General features: G+C 41.7%; 1 long non-coding RNA gene across 1 annotated transcript in view; it reads left to right on the top strand.

The window, feature by feature from the left end:
- The window catches only part of LOC100725346 (uncharacterized), a 270,531-nt gene that overhangs the window by 14,357 nt on the left and 230,665 nt on the right, over nucleotides 1–25,509 (top strand). Inside the window, exons 4-6 of the long non-coding RNA XR_010049930.1 lie at nucleotides 1,829–1,902; nucleotides 17,979–18,078; nucleotides 18,281–18,380. This is a non-coding gene — a long non-coding RNA (uncharacterized LOC100725346). The remainder of the gene's footprint in view (nucleotides 1–1,828; nucleotides 1,903–17,978; nucleotides 18,079–18,280; nucleotides 18,381–25,509) is intronic.

Below are 25,509 nucleotides of genomic sequence, written 5' to 3'. Positions count from 1 at the left end.
GAGGAAGGACTGAGGAAGATTGAGGCTGGAGCACAGGGGAGCCAGGAGGCCCTGTGACACTAACACAGAGCTGATGATGGCTGAGTGAGGACAGTGTCTGGGAAGTGGAGAAAGTAACTCGCATGGTGAAACTTACGGAGGGAGCGTGGTTAGCGTGTGGGCACTGACTGACACATAGCTGAATAAAGGCAGAAGTTAGAAGGACCGGAGGTATGGAGGTCAAGGCTGTTGCTGATACCATTCTCTGAAAGGAAAGAACAGAGTGAAATACGTTTGTGTTCTGTCCTGGGCTTTTGCAGGTCAGACTCTGAGGGGCAACAGACTCTGAAATGGAGATTTGCTTGTGCTTTATTAGAAAGTGCTTCCAGGATCAGCTCTAGGGCAGGATGGAGGTGGTAATGAAAAGGCAGATGGACAGACGGACAAGTTGAATTTCAAAGTAGTAGAACAGGTTCCCCAGCTGCTCCTGCAGGGGATTTCACAACTGGAAATTGCTTTTCATTCAGACTTATCATGACTTGAGGCAGTGGGGTAAGGACTCTGCCAGGCTTTCTTCAAACACTTCTGCCCACAGAAGGCCACTTGACCTTGAGCAAGGTGCTCTCTCCAGCCCAGGACAAGTCCTGAGTAGGTAGCTGAGATCTGCTGGTTGCCAGCTGGTCCCACAGTGGCAAGAATATGTCTTTTGGTCATGGAGGGGCTTTGAGTAGCTCATCTGGGTATCCACCGCAGAGGTCTAGAGTTTAGTTAGTCGCTGACTTTCCTCCTCCTTTGGATGACAAGAAGGGGTTGGAACAGCTGATTACTAAAGTTCTACATACTGGAACATTCCATGACAATGAGACAGTGTTAGAACTAGAGAGCTACCCAGCATAACCAATCCATTTTAAACCTGTTTACAGAAATAGAGGTTCTGAGCCTGAGGTTGTTTGTTAGTGGGAAGCGAGCTGTCAGAATAAATGTCTCCTAAGAGCACGAGCTAGAAATGGTCCTCCTTGGGGCAGGAAGGGGATCAATCAGGTCTTGACTTCTTTGCTCCTCTTGCACTGGCTGTAGAATTTGGTGAAGTCACATCAGGGTCAGATCAAACTGACATATTCTGTACCTGCTTGATTCAAGTCAGCAACTTAAATCATGAACAGAACCCCAGTGGAATCTAAATTGAAGTTGCACTTACACTTCGCTCTGAAATTTCCTGCAAGGCTTACTTCCATCCCTGCCGTCTCTATTAGCCTGGCAAGCTCGCCTTTCCACAAGTGGTCTGTTTGGTACACTGATGTAGCAATGTACTGGACTGGGTGTGTTTCTCTGTTGTTTGAGGGCTTACGAACAGATAGCCCTCAGGATAGCCCTAAGGACAGCTGCCTTCCATGATCACAAGAAAATAAACAACGTTCTCACCCACTGCAGCCGTAATTCTGATAGGCGGAAGATACATGAGGCTCTTTCACTCAGGTGCTTATTCCACAGCTGGAGTGTCTGAGTCAGAACTCTTAACTATACCCTAGGTGATGGCAGCTAGCTCTTCCCCCTTTTAACCTCTTCCCATACCAGTCCATCCTCTTGTTTCTTTGGCAACTGCAACATCGATGGAACTGCAGGCTCTTGGTGTGCAGGCAATGGAAACTGAGTCAGGATGAGGTTTGTCACAGTAGGGATCCATAAGGGGGCCCTACAGTATTCTCATGCTGTTCTGTAGACAAAGAGATCTGCACTGCTTGGAGGCTGAGAATCTGCTTTGGTGGAGTCTATTGGAGCTGGATGGTACCTCAGAGATGATGTGGTTACATCACATGACTAGCTGATCTATTTTTCTGTTTTATTACAGCAAAATGCATCTATGGTGGGAAAGTTCTTACAGAAGGCCAGCGGATATTAACCAAGAGCTGTCAGGAATGCCGAGTAAGTTCTAATCTCATGATCCCATTGTGAGGAGATAGTTGGGAGAGTGGTGTGGGCTTTTCGCTAGGTTTTTGAATGGGGCATCTTGGCTGGGATGGGTTGATGAGGGCAGAACTATCTAGGTGCTGGGATGAGGTAGAGCACAGGGTGGGCACAACCTCTATTAGACTGTGACCAGCCGAGGTCAGCTGAAGATCAGGTAGCCTAGGAAGAAACCAGTAAATGAGAATATTGAGAGGGCAAAGTGCCAGCAGCTACTGTGAGGCAGGTGGTTTGGCGGAGCCCAGGAAATGGTTTGCAGTTGGTGTTGGGGGACTTGGTCCGTGATGCCAGATGCAGCAGTGCCCGCTCTGCTCCCAAATGTCAGACGCTGTGCTGCAAAGTGCCCTGTCTCTTGCTCATACCTTCCCGTGAAATAAGATATAAAGAGTCACAGACCTTGTTCAATAATCATCCAGCACAGATGCATCAGGCAGATGCTCTGTTAACGTTCTTTTGGATTTCACGTACAGAACAGTGCAGAAGACAACGTTCCTCATTATAGAACTGCAGTGTAGTGAGGGAGAGGACAGGAAAATAAATGTGCGATACAGTGACACATTCTGGTTGAAATTCTGAAGTAGACTGACAGAATAGAGAGGTTTGGGGTAAGGATCTGTGCTCTGGGAAGGCCTCAGTGAAGATGTAGTTTTAGAATAAAATCCTGGGCATGGAGAGGGACTCAAACATGCAGCTCTTTTGTTGGGGAGAATTCCAGAAAGAGGGAAAGCAGGCACAGAGGGCTTGTGATAGAAGCTTATGTGGCAAGTCTGGGGTAAACAAGGATGCTGTGGTGGCTGAGAAGATTGAGCAAGGTGAAGAGCAGTAGGAGATGAAACTGTAGGTGTGGCATGGGGCCAGAAGTTTTAAAGGCTATTAAGACAGGGTTCCTCTTAAATAAAAAAAAAAAAAAAAAAGACAGGGTTTCAAAGGTCCTATTGTTTGACTTTCTTGTTTATGTAAATCCTTATCTATCTTGGCAATTTAATTTGTTCTTTTCTTTATCCTTTATTTTATTCAACAAATATTTATGAGCTTATACAATCTTCCAGGTGCAATTCGAGTAACTGTGTTAGTATTTCATTAAATGCTTTTGGAGCACCTATTGTGTGCCAGGCACAGTGCCTGATGGAGATTAAAGAGAAGACCTTATGGTTCCCTGAAGGTGCTGATATGCACTGAAGACAGGAGGCGGGGAAACCAAGCTGTAGTGCAGAGTGATGAACCTGAGGCCATTGGTCAGTCCTTTGTACTAAGCAATAGCACTGGTTAGGGCACCTTGACTCAGTGTGAGGGGCCAACCAGTGCTTCTTGAAGGTGGTGGCTGGTCTTCACCAGAAATTGTTTCCCTGGTGGAGGAGAGTGAAGGCCTATTCCAAACAAAATAAATAGCACTCACAAATGGCCCAAGCCAGAAGCAGGGCTGGTCTTATTTAGGGTACTGCAATGAATTTAACTTGGTGATGTCTCAGGGTATATGTGAGAGTGAAGAGAGAGAGAGCTATAAAGCTAGTGGGGGTGAAAAGGTTCCTGCGTTGGAGTTGATATTAATGGGAATGAGGGTCCTGCAGGTGTGTGTGTGTGTGTGTGTGTGTGTGTGTGTGTGTGTGTGTGTATGTGTGTGTCTGAGGATGGCTTTGCATTTCAAAGGTTACAATCATAGAGTTAGTGGGGAGAGAGGAGGACTACATGAATTTTAGTAGTTACAGGCAAGAAATGATGAAGTTCTGGCCTAAGTCAGCAACCACAAAGATGGGAAAGAAATTTGAGAGCTAATTTACAAAATAGAAGAAAAGTAGCTTTGTGTTTCCTTAGGTGTGGGAGAGACCACTGCGAGAGAGACAGAGGGAGAACCAAGTTGATGTCCAAATTCCTGCATGGTCAATGGGAGCAGCAGGTTCTGTCTTTGGAGGAAATCAGCAGAAACCTTCTCTAGATAAGCAAACTGATGATTTTATGGGAGGATGTGAGGGGACTTTTCTAATTCCCTGAAAAGATAGAAAGATCAGGTTCAGGAGGGAACAGGGTCTAGGCAGTTTCAGAAGTGCATAAGCAGAGACATTGCCAGAATCAGTTTATCTGCCGTGGCAGGTGACTTTCAGTCATTTCGGCTGTCCTTGAGTCCCTGACAGAGGATTCAAGTTCTGGAAGAGGTAATATGATTAATATGATTAATAAATAATACAAGTCCTTATTGTTGGGGTGGGGCATTATCTGGCTCCTTTGGGCTCAGATTGGGGAGCTGGTCTCTTGGGATTACCATCCTATTAAACCGCCTGCAGTAGAGACACCATTTCCCAAGAGAAAGCTATGGTAACCACAGAAGGGGACGCTAAATCCTGTGACACCTAAGGCTGATGAATGCTGTCTTCATTCAATAAGGTAGTTGTGCTTAATCAGGTCAGAGAAGGTGGAGAACAAATGGGGCTGGTTTTAGACAATGTGGATCTTGACTGTATTTTGCCTATCAGTGGCTACAAAACCATTTGCCCAAAACTTAGGGTCCAAAATCAATACTTTATCCTTCTTTCTCATACATGTGTAGGTTGAATGTACTGAGTTGGAATCTCATAGGCTGCTAATGGTAGAATCTTGGGAAGGCTTGACATGGCTGGATGTTCAAGATGGCTTCGTTCTTGCCATGTCTAGCACTCAACTAAGATGAATGGAATGAATGTGTGTGTCCCTGTCTCTTTACACTGCTGTCTTTCTGTCTTTTGCATCCTCTAGACATGGCTACCCTGGGCCTCCTTACAGCACTGTGCTCTCAGGGGTTTCTCACATGGTGATTAGCCTCCCCTCGCATAAGCCCTCTGAAGCGCAAGTGGAGGCCCCAGTGCCCCTTGTAACTTCGTCCCCAAAGCTGTGTCTGTGTGTTCTTTTCCATTCTGTTGGATATTTATGATCATCCCCAGTTCATTACAGAGAAGGATGCTGCAAGGATGTGACTACCAGGAGGCATGATTCACTGTGAGATGGCATCTTTGCAGACCAGCTACATAATAAGAGTTTGTGGTACAATTTTCTTCTTGGAAATGCCATGTACATATCCACTTTACATACCTGGATGGAATTTAGTAACTCATTAAGTAGCTTATTCTGCAGCTAGAAAACTTTAGAAACCAACAAATTCCTTTATTTGGGTGAATATCTACCTCTGCAGATCCTCTACCCACTGTTCTTACGTTTGTCTTCTGAGAAGAGAGCCAGCTATTTCCACTTAACCTATAACCCTGCGGCTGAAAGGTCCAAGTCTCCTGTGAAATAGACCTGGGTTTAAATCCTGAAATTTTACCCAGTTTTTCGAGAAGTGTTGTTTGCAAATGTAGAGCTGGGTTGGAGAACATGTTTTGGTCAGGAGGTGACAGTGAGAGCTTTTCCATTCTTTTGCAAGTTTTCCCTTTCCCCCTCTTGCCTGATGACCCATCAGGAAAGAATTCTAGAGGCAGAGCCACCAGCCCCAGAGGAAGGTGGTTAAGGTCAGCTTCAGTGACCAATAGACTAGCTAGCCAGGCTCAGAGGCACACACTTGTGATCCTAGAGGTCTTCGCCTCCCAGAATGAGGCTGAGGCAGGGGACTGCAAGATCTTAGCATGATTCTATTTCAGAATGAAAATTTAGGAGGAAGACTGTGTTGCAGTGCTGCCCAGCACTAACTGGGAACAGTTGACCCAAACCTTACTGCTTACCATCTCAGTCCTGGTTCTGTACAGCAGGGCTGGATGCGAGGTGGATTTCTGTGTTGATACTTTATTATTCATTCTTCAAGGGTGGTGAAGCGCAGAGGGGGAGAGTTGTAGAGCGTGAGGAACAGGCACAAGAAAGTGAATGGGGAAGGCAGGAGAGCAGATCCCAGAATGCGTGTCCATAGAAGCTGTGGTCTCCTGACAAAGCACTGCTGGTTCTGAGGCTTTTCCAGAGATGCTGAAGGCACCACATTGCCTGGAAATAGCCCGTCTTTGCAAGTGTGTTCACCACGTTATTTCACTTTCCTTTCATCACATCCCTGGAGAAAGGACAAGATGTGTTTTATACATCGAAGATAATGAGGCATTTATAGACTAACCAAAGCTTTCAAAGAGATCCTTATAAAAGAGGAGCTTAAATTTAGTTCTTCATAGGAGCCCACGGAGAAGGGCTCTGCCCCGTATCTGATCTCTCTTTGGACAGACTCTGTCCCAGGAATTAATCTCCTCAGACTCCTCCACCACCTTTACCGTCCTCCCTCTTGGCTGCCATTGGGAATGCCAGACAATGCTTGGGTTCAGAGGGTTTACCGGGCATTTCAGTGTGGCTTTGCATCAGTAGGCACTGGTTTCAGGGGTCCCTTAGTTTGTGGAGGGAGCCATGATGGTGTGGCAGAGGGTGCAAAGACCTGTCAATGAATAAGGAGGCTCCCTGGCTGGGAGTGGGGGACCAGGTAGGCTGATCCCTAACCCAGGCCGCACACATCACACACGGAAGGGTCCAGAGGATTAAATGAGACTGCGTGTGAAGAGCTCAGCGCCTGCTTGAGTGCTGCTCCTAACTGTGAACTGTTCTTCACTGTTTCCTTGGCCCACACATGTTTTCTGTGACCTCAGAGCCGAACTCACGTTCTCTGTAAACTGTCCCACTCCTAGGGGAGAGAAGGGGATTTAGATTCTAAATCCCTTGCTTCTGTCTTCTGTATCAGGGAGAGCTGGGATGATTAAAAGCAATTTTTTTCCTGCCATGGCCCTGGCACCAGACATAGATCTGTCATTTATAACCAGCAGCCCTTTTGTGGTTTTGAGCAGAAGCAGTGGATGACTTTGGTAAGGTCATCACTGTGACTCTGTTATCTTGAGAAAATCCACGCGGGCACATATGAGACATCAGAAGATGTGAGCATGGATTTAAAGGCTAGCTTATCTTATTGGTACTGGCACATCTTAGGTGCCCCGCCCCCCTCAGGTCATCTTGTAGGGCTTTTCTTTGGCTTGTATAGTTTACAGGTCATTCTCTTTGCACAAGTGATCATTCTCCTCCTTTTCAAAGTCATTAGTTTTTATTTAGTGCAATTTTTTTCTTTCTGCAATTATTTGTGAAATAATGACTTGGTGCACATAGAGTCTATTGACAAATAATATTTAAACTTTCTAAGCATTTACTATTTCTTAGGTAACATTTAAATCATGCCAAACATGCTATCACATTTAATCCTAATAGTAGCTCTCTGAGGTGGGTCCTGTGCAGACTGAAATTGAGGTGCAGAAAAACAGGGCTGTGTGATTGGTGAGCAAGCTTGCTGGGGTTAGAACTCTTGTGGTCTGGATCGCTGACCTTTCTTAGCTTCTCTGCTACCATTCTTGGGGCTAAAGGACTTATTCAGACTCATCTCCAGACTCAACTTCAGGCTCATCTTGGAAGCTTAGAGAGGTGGATTCTGAAGAATTGCGTGATCGCTTCTAACTCTGAGACAGGTCGGGGTAGGACCCAGTGACTCCCTTGATCAAAACAGCACCTACCAGTGGCCATGGCAGAGCTTTGGAGCATATTTAATGTGTGTTATCAGCAAGGAGAGAGGGTGACCAGTGTAGGGTGAGAGGTCTCCTGGTCTCTGCCAGGCAGCCTTTCTGAGATCTAAACCCTAATGTCATATGGCACCTGCTTTATGTAATGGAATTACTTCTTTTGTGCCTGTAATGGTGCTCTGAAAGTACCATCTATGAACGAATAGAGGAAATGGTTACTGACATAATTTATGTGCTCTGTGTTTCTGACAAAGATCCCAAGTTGACAGAAGCCTGCCTGGAGAGCCTTGCATTCCTATTATAGGGGATTATTTTAAAGCCTCAGTCACACCAATTAAACAGTGAAAAAGCCTTTCATATAAAAATTTCTCGCATTTCCAAGAGTTAATATATTATTTTTGAATAAAAAACTCAAGATGAATAAACTTTTTTAGAAATCTTATTTTGTCTAGTTATTCCTTTTCTGATTTTTTTTAATATGAGATGTTAGCTTTGTATGTTATTAGAAATATAGCAGTGAGTTGAGTCACTCCAAGTAAAAATATAGAAGAATTATGTTTTTCCACTAACACAAAACTCAATATAGAGGTCAGGCAGTAGCATACCATAATCAGGAGGCTGTAACAATTTTAATTATGAACAATTTCATACAGGAGAGAGTGCATGAAATAAAGTTAGTAAAGGTTTATGTCTGTTCTGTAGCTGGACTGGATGTTGTTCTTTCTTTCTTTCTTTCTTTCTTTCTTTCTTTCTTTCTTTCTTTCTTTCTTTCTTTTGTCACCAGGGATCAAACTCAGGACCTTGTGTTTGTTAGAAATGTGATTATGCTACTGAGCTAAATCCTCAGCACCTGCAAACATATTTTCTGCAGACCCTTTGGAGCCAGTGAAAATGGCATGGAACATAGGCTTGTTTCTCACCAATATCTCCTCTTCAAATTTAGCACTGCATTTTTTTTTCCGGTTCTGTTCTGTTCTTCCGTTCTTTGTATTCTTACCGAGGATTGAACTCATGACCTTATCCTTGCCAGGCAAGCACTTATCCTGCTGAGCTAAATCCCTAGCCTGGACTGGATGTTGTTAAGGGCACTTACAGAGCAGTAATCACAATTCGTGTTATTCTGAAATTCAAGCTACAGTTTCATCTGCTTAAGAACTTGGAGTTATGCCCTTGCTCACTGTATATTAGAATTTTTGACAGCAGGCTCATTTTATAAAAAGAAAAGTTTTCATGGGTGATTTTAAAAAAAAACAAAGTCTACTGTAGTATGCTTAGTGTTGTTTTGATTCATAAGACAAGTGTATACTTATAAAGTTTGGAATTTAGAGATAAAGCCTCTAAGGAAGAGAATGGAAATTACTCTGAAATCTTACCACCTAGAGATAATCTCGTTTATAGGTTCCATCTTTGATAGTAGTAGTATAATTCATCTTGACAACCTTTGTTTGGTCCTCCTGGAAGAAGACTTGACCTGAGGCTCCCCAAAAGTGAATTAATAATACAGTTCTTCCAGGGAAATCCAGGCAGACTGTGTGGGTGACCCGATGGGAGAGGGAAACTGAGCAAAGTTGGACTTTCTGGTGGAAGGAGAGATATAGCCTGACTCCCCCACCATGTCTGGAATGTTGCTTATGGCCCAGAGAGTGTCCTTCCTCTGTGTGAGGCACATTCTATGCCGTTCAGTCAGGGGCTCTGGGCTAAAGAAATGGGGTTGCAGGACTTCTAGGTAACTTCTGGCTCCTGGACACAATGGTTCCAAGTCCCAGCGGTGATGCTGTGAGGAAGACAAGGTGACCCCTTGGTAGCCAAAGGTCTGGACCTTAAGTGTGGGCATGTAGCACAAATAAAAGGGATTCAGCAGTGTCCACCTCCCATACTTATGCCAGGACCTAGTGGATCAGAATAAATGTATTAATATGAGCAGATGGGAGTAGAGCAAATAATAAGCCATTCAGCATTTTGCTTACAATTTAGTTCATCCTCCTTATAGTATGCTATTCACTTTCACTGACTTGTGATCGTCGGTTTGATTCTCTGTGGGGGAAACTGAGGCACAGCAGAGCAGGATCCAGCCTCGTGCTAACTGGTGAGGTTTGGTGCTGCCCCTGTGACTGGGGAAAGAGAAGTGAGGATGAAATCTAGTGAGAAGTGAGGCCAGGGAGTAGCAAGAGCAATTTTGAGGACGTAGAGCCAATCCTAGGATAGAATCAGGAGAAAAGTGAGAGGCTCTGGAAATGAGGAGCAACTGTTTAGCTGCCGCGCCTGGCCATAGGTCTGCAGAGGAGGAGCTGGGCAGATCTGGGGTGCCCTCACTGGCCTCTCTGCGTGTCTGGAGGACTCTGGATATCTGCGCCCAGACTGCTGGAGTTCCTTCAGGCTTCCAGGTGCAGTGAAGGGGAGAGGTGGGTTTGAGGCTTCCACATCAGCCTCCCCATTCCGGCTTCATTTGGAAACCTGCTGAGCTCCCGATAGGTGGGCTGGCCCACACTACCAGCCTAGCCCAGCCTGTTTAGCTGCCGCGCCTGGCCATTGGTCTGCAGAGGAGGAGCTGGGCAGATTTGAGGTGCCTGCATCGGCCTCTCTATGTGTCTAGAGGACTGTGGATATCTCTGCAACCAGGGAGGGTCCACAGGTTCCTGAAGCACTGCGGCCTGTGGTGAGTACCCTAACCCGGCTGCGATTGAAGAACTGTGGAGCTTCCAAGGGGCAGGTGGGCGCACAGTGTCCCTGAGGCCCAGCTTGTCTGGAACTGCGGATTTCTGAGCAGGCAGAGGAGGGCCACTGGTTCTGTAGGCCTAATGGCTTGGGGTAGCGCGGCGCCAGAGTCTCAGTAGCTCCAAACATAGAAGGGGATTTTCAACAGATCCTGAGGAAGCTTTCAAATAACACTTGAAACACAGAAATATAGGAAAATGACAAAACGAAAGACCAAATTACAACCTCAAACCTCCAGCCCATCTCAAGAAACCCTAGGAGTGATGTATATAGAAGAAAATATATCCCATCCACCTCATATATCAGACACAATAGCTACTGAAATTGACAAGCAACTCCAGGAAGCTTTAAAGAAATTCAAACTCGAAATAATCTCCCAGATAAAAGAAGAAATGATAAAAGAAATGAAAGAGATTCTAAATATATCTAAAGAAAACACAGATAAAAAATTGGAGGAACTAAACAAAAAGATAGAATCCCTAGACGAGCAATATAAGAAACAAACAGAATACATAATGCAGATGCACAGAGATATACAGGAAATAAAAAACTCCACTGAAAGTTGTAAAAACCGCCTTAATGAAAGTGAAGATAGAATTTCAGACCTTGAAGACAGGATTGCAGCTAGTGAACAGGAATGGAAAGATCTTTTGAAAATAACAAGGAACCAGGAAACAACAATTCAACAACTGCAAGACGATGCAAAGAAGAATAACATAAGAATGATAGGGATTAATGAAAGAGAGGGAGACAACATGAAGGATGTCAGGAGGATATTTAGAGAAGTAATAGCTGAAAATTTCCCAAGCATGAGATCAGAAACTGACATCAGGATCAGTGAAGCATATAGAACTCCAAACAGTCATAACCAAAATAAAACTACACCCAGACATATAATAACCACCATCCCAGAAATCCAACACAAGAATAGATTATTAAAAGATGTCAGAGAGAAAAGACAAATCACTTATAAAGGAAAACCTATCAGAATCACAGCAGACTTCTCAGCACAAACGATAAAGTCAAGAAGAGCATGGAGTGAAGTATTCCAGATCCTAAAGCAAAATGATTTCCAACCAAGACTGATATATCCTGCAAAACTATCATTCAAAATAGATGGTGCAATACGATACTTCCATGACAAAGAACAGCTGAAGAACTTCATGAACACCAAACCAACCCTGCAAAAAATATTGAAAGACAGTTTAGATACACAAAGGAAAAAACCACTAAGCAAAGCAAATAATTAAACAGAACCAAAAGATAAAGATGCAACAGCAGAGAGATAACATTCCTACAATTAACCAGCATTTAACAGTAATAACCATTAATGTAAATGGTCTCAATGCACCAATCAAAAGAAACAGACTAGCAGAATGGATCAAGAAACAAAATCCAACCATATGCTGTTTACAGGAAACCCATCTAACCCAGAAAGATACTCACAGACTGAAAGTCAAAGGATGGAAAACCATTCTTCATGCAGCAGGAATCCAAAAAAAGGCAGGAGTAGCCATTCTGTTTGCAGACAACGTGAACTTTAAACCAACAATGACCATAAAGGACAAAGAAGGTCACTACATACTCGTAAGGGGAAAAATCCAAGAGGAAGAGATAACTATCTTAAATATATACGCACCAAACTCCAGAGCACCCAGTTATATAAAACAATTATTAACAGAAATGAAAACTCAAATTATCAGTAACACAATTGTAACAGGAGACCTTAATACACCACTGACACCAAGGGACAGATCAACCAGACAGAAAATGAGCAAAGAAATAACAGAACTGAATCACACCTGTGAACAAATGGGTTTGATAGACATATACAGAATGTTCCACCCAACAACATCAGAATACACATTCTTCTCAGCAGTACATGGATCATTTTCTAAAATAGACCATATATTAGCTCACAGAACATATTTAAGCAAATGCAAAAGAGTTGAAATCATCCCTTGCATATTATCGGATCATAGCGCTCTGAAATTAGAAATTAATGACAAAGGATACTGCAAAAATTCCGCAAACACATGGAAACTAAATAACACACTCTTGAGTAATCAGTGGGTCACAGAAGAAATTAAAGAAGAAATTAAACAATACCTAAAAGAAAATGAAAATGCAGATACAACTTACCGGAATCTGTGGGATTCAATGAAAGCCGTTCTGAGAGGAAAATTTATTGCACTGAGTTCCCACATCAGGAAAACAGAACGAATACAAATAAATAACTTGATGCTACACCTCAAACAGCTAGAAAAAGAAGAGCAAGTCAAGCCCAAAGCCAAAAGAAGAGAGGAAATTATAAAAATCAGAGCAGAAATCAATGCAATAGAGACTAAGAAAACAATCCAAAGAATCAACGAGTCAAAGAGTTGGTTCTTTGAAAGAATAAATAAAATCGATAAGCCCCTAGCCAACCTTATTAAAAAAAGGAAAGAAAAAGCTCAAATTCATGCAATAAGAAATGAAAAAGGAGAAATCACTACAGACCCAATAGAAATACAGAGGATCATCAACACCTATTTCGAAAACCTCTACTCTCAAAAGTTTGATAACACAGAAGAAATAGACAGATTCTTAGAAGCATATGAAGTACCAAAGCTAGATCAAGAGGATATAAAACTGTTGAATAACCCAATCTCTGCTAATGAAATTGAGAATGTAATTGGGTCCTTGCCCACCAAGAAGAGCCCAGGCCCAGATGGATTCACTGCAGAATTCTATAAGAAATATAAAGAAGACCTAATGCCGACACTCCTCAAACTATTCAATGAAATTGAAAGGGAAGCAATCCTTCCTAAGTCATTCCTGGAAGCAAATATTACTCTAGTACCAAAACCTGAGAAAGACCCAACTATAAAAGAGAACTATAGACCAATCTCCCTAATGAACACAGATGCAAAAATCCTCAATAAAATATTGGCAAATAGGATCCAGCAAATCATCAAGAAGATTATACACCATGACCAAGTGGGATTCATCCCAGGAATGCAAGGATGGTTCAACATACGCAAATCAATAAATGTAATCCACCATATCAATAAAGCCAAAAATAAGAATCACATGATCATCTCTATAGATGCAGAAAAAGCCTTCGATAAGGTCCAACACTTATTCATGATAAGAACTTTACAGAAAATTGGAATAAATGGTCTTTACCTCAATATAATAAAGGCCATTTATGACAAACCAACAGCCAGCATCATACTAAATGGCCAAAAATTGAAAGCCTTTACTTTAAAATCGGGTACAAGACAAGGATGTCCTTTATCACCACTCCTATTTAATATAGTACTGGAAGTACTAGCCAGAGCAATTAGGCAAGAAAGAGAAATAAAAGGGGTAAAGATAGGAAAAGAAGAAGTTAAATTATCATTGTTTGCAGATGACATGATACTCTACATAGAAGACCCCCTAAACTCCATTGAAATACTCTTAGATACAATAAATAAATTCAGTAATGTGGCTGGATACAAAATCAATACTCAGAAATTAATAGCATTCCTACACAAGAAAAACAAAATTACAGAGAGGGAAATAAGAGAAACTGGACTATTCACATTAGCAAGCAAAAAAATGAAATATTTAGGAATTACTCTTACGAAAGAAGTGAAAGACTTATACAGTGAAAATTACAATACACTGAAAAAGGAAATTGAAGATGATCTCAGAAAATGGAAAGACATCCCTTGCTCATGGATAGGAAGAACAAACATTGTGAAAATGGCCATTCTCCCAAAACTGTTATGCAGATTCAATGCAATCCCAATAGAAATACCATCAACATACCTTATAGATCTAGAGAAATCACTCCTAAATTCCATCTGGAACCAGAAGAGACCTAGAATCGCAAAGGCAATTCTAAGCAGCAAAGACAAAGCAGGAGGCATCGCAATCCCTGACTTGAAGTTATACTACAAAGCAACAGTAGTAAAATCAACATGGTATTGGAATCAAAACAGAGCCGAAGATCAGTGGAATAGATTAGAAGATACAACCACAACTACGAACACACTCAACCACCTTATTTTTGATAAAGGAGCCAAGCAGGTTCACTGGAAGAACGACAGTCTCTTTAATAAATGGTGCTGGAAAAACTGGCTCTCCATTTGCCGAAAACTAAAGCTAGACCCATGTCTATCACCATGTACTAAATTAAAATCTAAATGGGTAAAAGATCTGAATATTAAAACAGAAACACTAAATCTATTGGAAGACAAAATAGGTAGAAACCTTGGAGACATAGGAGTAGGTAAAGAATTCATGAACAGGACTCAAACCGCACGGGAAATACTTCCCAGAATCAATAACTGGGACCACTTCTTATTAAAAAGTTTCTGCATGTCAAAAGAAATCTCCAGCATAGTGAAAAGAAAACCCACAAACTGGGAAAAGGTTTTAGTGAACTCTCTCTCAGACAAGGGCCTCTTGTCTAAAACATATAAAAAATTAAAGAAACTCAGACCTCCGAAATTCAAAGATCCAATCCAAAAATGGGCATCTGAGATGAATACGCACTTCTCAGATGAAAAAATACAAATGGCAAATAAATACATGAAAAAATGCTCATCATCATTGATCATTAGAGAAATGCAAATTAAAACCACACTGAGATACCATCTCACTCCTGAAAGAATGGCCAGGATCAAAAAAACCGACAACAAATGCTGGAGAGGCTGTGGGGAAAAAGGAACTCTCCTGCACTGCTGGTGGGAGTGTAGACTGGTACAGCCTTTGTGGAGATCTGTCTGGAGATTTCTCAAAAAGTTGGGACTGGAAATCCCATTTATTCCAGCTATTCTACTTCTAGGCATATTCCCAGAAGAACTGAAAGCATCATACCACAGTGATATATGTGCACCTATGTTTATAGCAGCACAACTTGTAATCGCCAGATCTTGGAAACAACCCAAGTGCCCATCAACTGAGGAATGGATAAAAAAGTTGTGGTATTTCTATACAATGGAGTATTATTCAGCTATAAAGAAGGATCACATTGAGATATTTATCAATAAATGGGCGCAGCTTGAGACCATACTCATTAGTGAAATAAATCAATCTCGCATGTGTGAATACCGAATAGTTTCCCTAATGTAAATAATGATTCAAATATATAAAAATATGTGGTAATCATGATTCCCCATTAGGTGGCCTTGAAGCCTTATAAAGTTTTCACTCATTAATTAGAAAGGCTTTATTCTGGGCTTCTTGATATGAAAATATTTGAAGCTAGAGTATATGAAGTTTTATCCAATAATTTCAAGGAAAAAGACACTATGGTAACTACTATTAAGTCAGGTTATAAGGTGGTGAAGTACTAGGTTGTTGAAACAGTCATGCTGTGACCTCTATTGTTATATTGTTATGTCCTGTTTTATCTCAATCTCCCCCTTATTGTTTCAAAAAAAATTATTTAGTCATTTCTTATGTTTGTCTTAATTAAAGAAAAAATTCAAAAAAATTAGGATATATAAATAGTAACTCTTTTCGATTTCCTATTAACTTGTTTTGAAGTCCTGTAGTACTCCCACGATCTTGTTTTGACTGATTAGACTCTGTTCCATTCTATATGATAGTATCAAGTTTGAAGACATAGGCAACTACTTTGAAGACAATAAGATTCACTAAGATACCCATTCTGGTTTGACTATTGTCTTCTTTGGAAGTCCTGTAATGTTTACAATGCCTAAGTTTTATTGGTCTTGTTCTCTACTGTTTTGTCCAACTTTATAATATCTAATAAGATAGACAATTCTTTTTACGGAAACAAGGGACAACGTTGATAACCATTGTTGATAAACTTGTACTCTGTTCTACACCATGTGCTATGTCTATCCTTGGTATTGACTGACAGCTTTGTTTTGCCATATTTGACTGTATTCTTCCCCCCCCCCCCCAAAGAAAGTAATAAGCACTAAGGAGTAATAAAATCCAAGATGTGTAAATTTTGTTGTAAAAAAGAGAGGGAAAAAAAAAAGAAAAAGAGCTCTAACGGATATAACAGCAAGTGTGTTTGGGGGTGTTAAATAGCTGACTTTATCAATGTTTTTGGAACATTGAACACAGCTGTTTGCAGTCTCCCTGTTTGAATGTCCACCTTGTGTTCTTTGATACTGCGATTTGAGGAACTATTTTCAAGAAGATAGTGTGTAATCTACTAGCAGGTAATTTCTTACTGTTATGTTTTTTTGTTTTGTTTTGTTTTGTAGTTCTGTATTGCGTGTACCCTTACGCCGCTTTGGTTTGTTTTGTGTTTTTCTCTTTTTCCTCTTAAATAAAAAAAAAAAAAGAAATGAGGAGCAAAGGAGAAGAAAAAAAGATACATCAAAGAATGCTGGGTATTGGTCCATCTAGGTGGGAAATTATAAGAACAGAGAGGGAGCCGTACTGCAAACAAGGTATCTAAATGGTGCGTCACTGGAAATTTACATTCCACACTGAAGGTTATATTGTTCATGTGTGAGAGCCTATGTGCTGATGTAATGGGAGTTCTTGTCCAGCTGGAGATCTGTGGGTGGTTCTGCGGCTGGTGTGACCGAGTCTCTTGCAAAGTGGAGGCTCTGTCACCACCACCCTTCCATGCTGTCTACTCTGTCCTGTTCTCCCACTGAGTCAGTAGCTGTCTTTGGCTTTCAAGGAGACTCCTTTTCTGAATCCATTTCTTGGTTGTCTTACAAGCTAAGAATGGGAGAGAAAAACTAAATGTGTTAGGTCCAGTAGGGGCCTCTTCAGCCTTCTTAAGGAGTGCAAATAATGGGCTCATTTAAACCTTTTTATATAAAACTGAGTATAGATTCTAGTAAGGCCAACAAAGAGGACCTCAGATGAAGTGAGGTCGTGAGGATTCAGCTGCCAAATATTTAATATTTCATATAAGCGATTTTATTTATATCTGGGGAAACCTAGCACGCATCTACCTGACCCTCTTTTATCTCCTTCACACCTGGACACTGTGGCTCCTGTCTGTATCCTCTGCCAGTGAGGTCTATTCGTTCCTTTTCCTTTATTCAGGTTTCCATACTTGTGGCATCTCCACAGTTTCTTCCCATCTGGGTAGAATTAATTACTCTCCCTTCACACCATCTAATTATTAGAGCACATCATTTTTGGACTTGCCAGGCTATATTATGGTGTATAGTTTAAGAAACTTTTGTCTCTTCCACTCAGACCGTGAGCTTTTTAAGAACAAGGAGGAGGAGGCCAAGTGTGGTAGCTCATGCCTATCATCCCAGCACTGGGAACCCTGAGGCAGCAGGATTGCCACAGGTCCCAGGCTAGCCTGGGCTGTATTGTGAGTTTGAGGGCAGCCTGAACTACATAGGCAGACTCTGTCTCAAAAACACCAAAAATAAAAAACGAGATTGCAATGCCTGGTACCCAGCAGAGTGCCGGAACTGGTGCACATTAAAAATGGCACAGAGCTCTAGGACTCTGCTTTCACTGATGTCATCATGCCCATAGCTCAGAATCCACCATGGTTAGGATATCGACGGCAGAAATCAGTAAACCTCACAATGGAAGCCTTTCCTTCTCAGGTCAGTTGTTAAAATTAATCAGCTGACACTGTCAGCATCCTTCACTACAGAAGATACTAAGAAACCTGGAATTGGGCTCAGCTGACATAGAAAAGGGAGTTTGCCTTCTTTCCAGGCGTCTCACCATTTAATTTGCAATGTTATTATTAGTGGAATCACCGGGAGTGCTGATACTTATTGCAGGTTGTTATTGCTGCACGCTATTAACAGTGAGTATTGTTAATTGGTACCATTGACTAACCACATGAACATCTTTTTTGTTTTTTTGATATCTGACCTCCAGGGTGGAGTTTTAGTAAAAATTACAGAAACGTGTCCTCCTTTGAACTGCTCAGAGAAGGACCACATTCTTCTGGAGAATCAGTGCTGCAGAGTCTGTCGAGGTAAATGGGCTTGGTAGGGTGTAGAGGGCTGTGTTTGGAATAGGACTGTGGTGGCCTTTGTGTGTGTGTGTGTGTGTGTGTGTGTGTGTGTGTGTGTGTGTGTGTTGTGTGTTTAATGAATAGTATGATGGGTAAAAAGCACACACTCCAGGCTCTGCTCTGTTGCTTAGAAATTTCTATTTCTTCTTTATTTTTCTCATAGTCTCTACATTTGCAAAATGAGTACAATATCTGCTTCCTAAGAGTGCTGTGAATTTTAAACAGGATAATGCATAAGCACCTAGCCTAATGCCCAGCATATGGTAAGTGTCCAATAAATAATTGCGGCTACAATAATGCTAATGATGGTTCCTATAATAATAACCATCCCCATCATTATTCCAATTTCCTCATGAGTCGGTTGAGGAGTATTTTTTTCAGCCTGGTTCATGGACCAGTTCCCTGGTCTCACAGAAAATACAACAATTGATTTGTGTGCACTTTTTTTTTTACTTCTTCGAATGAAAACAGACTGAAATGAGTAACAAAGTTTGCTAATTAATTCTTAGGTATAAATTGCTTTGCTCCTTCTTCCTGGAATTCCATTTTCCCCCAAATACATTCTTATTTCTTCAGCTCACATATTTTTTTTTCTCTCTCTGAAATTCTTACCTGGGCAGATTAGATGGATAAGGAGAACCTAGAATTTATTCAGAGTTCTAAAATTGAGTCCCCACTGAAACTGATAGCTGTCATTTTAAAAACAGTATCTACTCCCACTACTTCACATTCTCAAGTCTCTAGTTAGATCTGTGTCACCAGAATTTCCACCCTTCTAAAATTAAGGACCGAAAAACCTTGTGGTTTGTTTCAGGTAACCTCATCTTTTTCATTTTTCTGTCTTTTCTGTAGCACAAGAGTTGGTAAAAGTGGTCATGTTAGCTTTTGTAGACCAGCAGATTTCTATTACAGCTATTAAATTCTATGCTATGCAGGAAAGCAGCATAGATCATAGGTATACGAAGAGCTGTGTCTGTGTGTCAGTAAAATTTTATTTACCATAATAAGTGGTAGCTCCTGACCTGCTGACCACTCCCCTCGCACATTTTGATATATAAAAATGTTTTGTTTTTCATCACGGTGTGCTTTTATTTCAGACTGTGACTTCTGGCTGTGGTTGGTCATGAGAGATCTATGTTTTAGTGAAATTCTGAGGAAATTGTGGTACCCTAAGAATCAGGGATATACCAACCGTGGCATCGGAGTTTGCCCTAATGTATCTGCTTTTATGACTACAAGTGTATTTTGAGCTTGGACACTTTGGCAATACTTAAACACTGAGTGGAATTTTCAGAGGGATGAAACTATTTTTAACCAATAAGGGTATCAGGTGGGCCATATCATTTAATGCAAAATCCATCATTTGCTCGTTGTTGAGGTGTCAAGTGTGACTCAGCTTATGCCAATCCCTTCTGATTTATGGCTTCATTAGAGCAGGATCATTGATTAGGCCACAGAAATTCAAGAGGAAGTCATTACTCTAACCCAGTTTACAATAGAGTAGGTGCCCCTGCTTGTTCTAGTATTTGTCCTGCCCTTCTTTATCAGTAGAGATGTTGAGAGAGGTCACACCTCACTGGAAGGCAGACTCCCATTCCCAGCACTCTAGGGGCTTTTACCAAACCTGACTCTGCTACAGGAAAGTGAGAGCAAGGAGTGAGGCTCTTCAGACTTGGTCTCGGCCATTTGCGAAACTCGGGATATTTTTTCTTCTCCTTCATGTGTGTTTTGTTCCATCCCAACCAACCAGGAAAGCCTTTTTTTTGGAAGCTGTTGGTTTTCTCTGGAGATTCCTGAGGGATAAGTGAGTTTCTGCAGTCCTCTCTGACAACTCCACATTTTGACAGGAACTAAAATGTGTCTTTTTGGAAAAATACGGCAGAGAGGAATTTCTTGCAGGAAGTCGGATGAATTAAAACTTTCAGGCCTATGGGTTCTCTTTTGTTTCCCTCCCATCTCAGAATTCACTGGAATGAAGAATTATTTTTCATGAAGGTCCTCATTAGCAGCGTTTACCCTGGTTACTTCCTTCTTCCTTGTTGACCATAGCAGAGAAGGTACCCAGGCTCCCTGTGCACTTCTGTGTGTGCATCGGCACTCAGAAAATGAGAGGCATATTCATGTGGGCAGTCAGCATCTCTTTTATGTAAACCCTACCATTTCAATAACAACAAAACATCAATCCAGTGGAGCTCAAAGTCCTGTTGTCCTCCACTGTGTGTGCAATGAACTTCAATTCATTTCCTTCCATTCCAATTTATCTTCTAAGAACTTCTCTAAGGTAACATAGTAGACTCTGTCACATAATGGTTTCTGTGAGAAATCTTTTGTCCCTCTGGTTCCTATTGGCCTCTTCCCTTTTTACTCACTTTCATGTTTTCTGAGTGGGTTCTTGCAGAGAAGAAGGGGCCGAACAGTTACTGTTCTGCCAAGATTTGCAAAGCCCAGGGACTTCTTTCAGGATAAATTATTCAGCTTTTCTTGCCCCTCATCCTTCCCCCCTATCTAAAACACTAAGTAATGGAAAGGTGAGAAACACCTGATTTCTATGTAACACAATTTTTACCCTGTGCATGGAGAGGCTGTGTCATTGGCTGGCACTGTCCATGGATTGGCAGGCAGCAAGTGAAGAGAGAGGCAGGAGTTGGATGAGATCAAGTGCGTATTTCAGGGTGAACACTAGGATGTGGTGTGATGCGGCCATGTGACTTCTGCCACTCTCACTTCAGTGATACCAGAAACCAGAGTGTCCCTGGCCCTTTCAGAACTCACACAGAAGACCTTACAATTGACATATTAAACCCCCCTGCATCTATTAATCAGTTTGAAAGAAATTATCCTTTGAGAATATCATTCCTCAGAAGTTAAAGTTAAAAAGCATTATGAAGAGTGTAACTTTTAAATTTTATTATATGGGTAATTTTTTATTGAGTAACGTATGTATGTTCAGAGTTTTCCAGGGTTTACAGCTCTGTTGAGCTGCCTCACCTGGGTGGTTTATTTCTCTGTCCCCAAGTTGCTGATGACATAAAGCTGAAAAATCAACATCCCATTTAATGATTATATTATAAATCAGTGTTTTAAATGCAGGAGATAAGTAAGTGATGGAGATGTCTTCCTGTCAGAGAGAGCGTCTTTGTGGCTGTTTGTGGTCCTGGGGACTAAACACAGCGTTTCACGCTCACTTGGCAATTGTTGGGTCACTGAGCTACACTCTCAGTCCTTCATGTCCTTGTCATGTCAGTGACTTAGATGGGATGTTTTAATCAAGTCTGTATATTTTGTATATGAAATATTGTTCATTTTGCTCAGTTGTAACTAGTTTCCTCAGGTTATAACTTGTTAGTTGTATTATGCAGGCAATTTTTAAATGAGTAATATGTGTATGTTTATGTAGTTACTGCCCTCTACCCACTGACTAATCAAGATGAACGGTGAAGACTATGATTTTACATTAACCATTTTCTTTGTGGGAGTTAAATCTGAGGGCTTTGCGTTATAAGAACTGGTATCAAGACCAGAGCCTCATGGACATTCACTCTCCAAATTTTGCAAATGCTGTGACAAACACCTCTCTTCTTTTGACGTAGATGAAGGCAATCAGCAGAGCAGACATTTAATCCATAGGGTTGTCGGTGCATCTAGGAGGCCCAGGGAGAGAATTGCAGAGCAGTGTCGGCTGGCACAGGGAGAGGGGGGAAAGGCAGTGGACACTGGTGGAAGAGACCACTTAACCACTGCTGGGGCTCGGTTCTCAGTCACTGGCCACAGGATGTGCAGCAGCCCTCAGCATGGCCGCAGCTTCCCCTGATGTCTCAGCACACTTTGTGCTGGCAGCATGAAATTTGTTTACCCCCCTCATTACTTTGAGGTAACAGCCATAGCTGGAGCCTGCCCACTTTTAGTGTGAGGCCATTAGATGGAGAACAGGAGAGGGTGCTGGAGCGACATCTCTGCTGCTTCCTGGAAAGAAGCAGGAAAGGCCTGAATTAGACCTAACAGATAAAAAGATTGAATTTCTGGATTTCATGAATTTCTGGTCCTCTCAGTTAAAGGTTGGAAAGGAAAACAAGAAACAAAGCCGAGGACATTGATCATGCATCTCAATACTGCTCCAGGAAAACACACCAAACATGTAGCTCATTCCAAAATTTTCCGACATTTTGTTCCCTCCACCACCAGCTCTAATTGCATTTTCAGGGTCGCTGATGACTTTGGAGGGTTTTGCTGCATGTTTATGACTTCCAGTGTTGGAGAAAAATGTTCTTTCCGACATCTGTTCCAAATGTGCTCATCTGTAATTTTAATTCATGCTCACTTGTCTTGTCATCTGGCCTGAACTTAGTTGGGATTATTTGTACTATTTGAGATTTTATGTGTTTCCATTAAATTCTCCCACAATCTTAGCATCCCACAATGCCTCTCTCCAGGTCTTCCCTATCATTTTAGGTGAATTTATAAATGACATGGTTTTAGAGAGAAGATTTCAGGATATTTGAGGTGAACAGAGACCTGGAATAGTGACACTTAAAGAGAATGTAAGCTGGTGTGATAGTAGAGGGCCTGGCAGTGTATAGACAGGTCAGGTCCTCTGCGTATTGAAAGATGGGGTGGGATCTGATCAAAACCCCTGAAGCATGAGCTAAAGTGGCTTGGGAAGACAGTGCCTGTGCTGAAGCTGGGAGCAGAGGGCATCTGAAGGAGAGGCTGGGCTCAGGGAACACAGCAGTTCCATGACCCAAAAGTGACATAATGGACTTGAATCTGGGAAGTTCCCAGAATGAAGAACATAGCTCCATAAAGACCAAAATCTAAACTAGGCTGTCCTTCCAGGTAAGAGCTCAGGTGCCTCCAGCATATGTATGTTAGTTGTGGAATGCATAATGGAATTAAATTCTCAAAAAGAATGTTTGAGCTGTATCCTCCCTGAACAATCCAGGGGAAGAGAATGTCCATGTAGGTAAAGTGCCTGACCTGCTGGTCACACTGTGCACAGGAGACTGAGGGCAGGGAATGGTAGTCTATCTGGAGTTGACTTGAACTATCTCTGCGCTGTTCAGTCTTCCTAGGAGAAGTAGCCTGTGCATTCTTCATTGGGGAAGAAGTCACAGGAGTAAATCCTGCATGTGCATGCCCACCATTGGCTGCAGAATGCAAAGATGAGCCAAAATAAATGTATACCTTTTCCATAGTTATACAGTGTGAAGAGGGCTCTGAAGAGCAGCAGTGTAGGATTCTTCGTTGTTATAGGCAGGGCTGGATATATGTACATTTTGTCCATGAATTTAAAGAAATCAATTAGGTTAAATAGGTTTATTAGTATTTGTAAAAGGACTCTAAATACAGGACCAGTAAGAGGGAGACAAAAGTTTAGGCTGTTCCCAACCAGTGAAGAAAAAAAAAAAATGTGACTCCTAATGTCTGTGCTCCTTCATTAATTTCCTTGAACCTGTCTCCGCCATTTGACGCTCCATGTGTTTTGAATGCCTGTTCCTTCATGTCTTCTCTTCAAGTCCTGGAAGGCCCCTTCTCTGTGACACATTCCTGGGGCTCAGGGCCCTGTTCACCATAATACCCCGCTGTAATTCAGAGCACATGCGCTTTACTGTAAGGTGGGTGAGGACCTGTCTGCCATGAGATTCTGGGCACATGACGAGTAGTTCATAAACTTTTTTGACTGACTGAAGGTACTTCTGCCAGGAACTAAAACCAAGCAAGTGTTCTGAGTAAAATGAAAAGCAGTGTCTTTCAGCAGAGTAGTGTGTGTCTTTTCCTAAGCACCTGCTCATTTGGAATGATTTGAGTATGAACTCTATCTGGGTCATACTCATCTTGATATCTGCTGTGGGTGCTGTTCTGACATATGACAAGTTAGTTTACTTCGTACCTTGAGATTCCAAACAATAAATGATAATACAGTGTTCTCTGCAGAAAGAAATGTTTATTTCTTTGGAAAGATCTGAGCATGCATGGAGTAGAAAATGCTGATGACTGGTGGAGATCTGTCTTCTCAGGCCAGGTTCAGCATCCCTTGATGAAAGCCAGGACTGGATGGACTTGTGGGGGTGAAAGAGGCTGGGAATTATATTTGCTTTTTAATCTCTATTTTACTTGTCACCTACTCATTGAATAATCATAGGCAAGGGAGTCAACCTCTTTGAGACTCATGGTATACATCTTTAAAATACTCTCAATTCTAACTTGAAAAGACTCTGAGGACTTAGTTATGAAATCAACAAATATTGAATGTGTATAACTTGCTAAATATTGTCTTAAGCACAAGAAGAACAGATTTGTGTGGTCCTTTCCCTCACAGAGCCGAACTTCTAGTGGGCAGAGAGGCATCCGTCCATAAATACAAAAATAAATTAGTTAGTGATCATGATAACTTCTGTAAACAAGGAGGTTAGGCTCCCATGAGAGGGAACAATGGGCTTCATTTAGACTCAAGAAACAAGAAAGTCTTCCTTGCAGAAACTGTGTGCTTGTGTGTGTGTGTGTGTGTTTGTGGTTTTTGTTATTGTTCCTTTTAAAAATATTTGCCAGCATTATTAAGGTATAATTGACAAAAATTTTATGGTTATCACATGGAGGTATACATTGTAAAACTATTAAATCAGTCTAATTAACCTATCAATCACCTCACACAGTGGTATGTGTGTGTGTGTGTGTGTGTGTGTGTGTATGTGTGTGTGTGTGTGTGTGTGTGTTGAGAATATTTAGATCTGCTATTCTGCACTGGCAATCTGCCTGTCATTTATTTAACACATTGTCATTAGCTATAGTCTTCATGCGCTAAGGTAGATCTCCAGAACGTATGCATTCTGCTCTAGTGAAGCCTGCACACTTTGACCAGTATTGCACCATACACCCTTGCCTAAGAGTTATTTTAGCAGACATGCATCTTAACTTCCTGAGTTGGTGGAACAAATTTGCAAAGACTTGGAATCAGAAAAGAGACTGCAGTGCTAGAGGAATGAAAAGCAAGTCTGATGTGGCAGGAGGGGTGTGATGAGGTGGTGTCTGTCGCTTGAAGTCGAAGTTGAGAATTTTGTATTTGAAATAACATGGGAGTCCTGTGAAAGATTTTCTGAAAAGGTGACACAATCCAATCTATGTTTTAAAGCATTCTTTTTTGTGGAAAATTGATTACAGACAGCCAAGACGGGAACAGGAAAGCAATTGAGGGATGCTCACTAGAAAGATGTGTGTGGAGCAGGGTGAGTTTTCTTATTATGCTGTGGAAGGAAAGAGAATCAGGAGGTCTTTATGGAATGAGGGGCTGAGGACATGGCCTTGGATTTGATTCAGATATGACATGTACTACACACAGACACACAGACACACACAGAGACATGCATGCACAGGAACAGAAACTGGAAGAGCATTTGA

This window comes from Cavia porcellus, unplaced genomic scaffold (genome assembly GCF_034190915.1).
Source record: "Cavia porcellus strain 051 isolate PalLab524CR breed Dunkin Hartley unplaced genomic scaffold, mCavPor4.1 scaffold_9, whole genome shotgun sequence".
In the NCBI taxonomy this organism is placed as follows: domain Eukaryota; kingdom Metazoa; phylum Chordata; class Mammalia; order Rodentia; family Caviidae; genus Cavia; species Cavia porcellus.
This window is presented reverse-complemented; position numbering and strand designations above follow the sequence as displayed.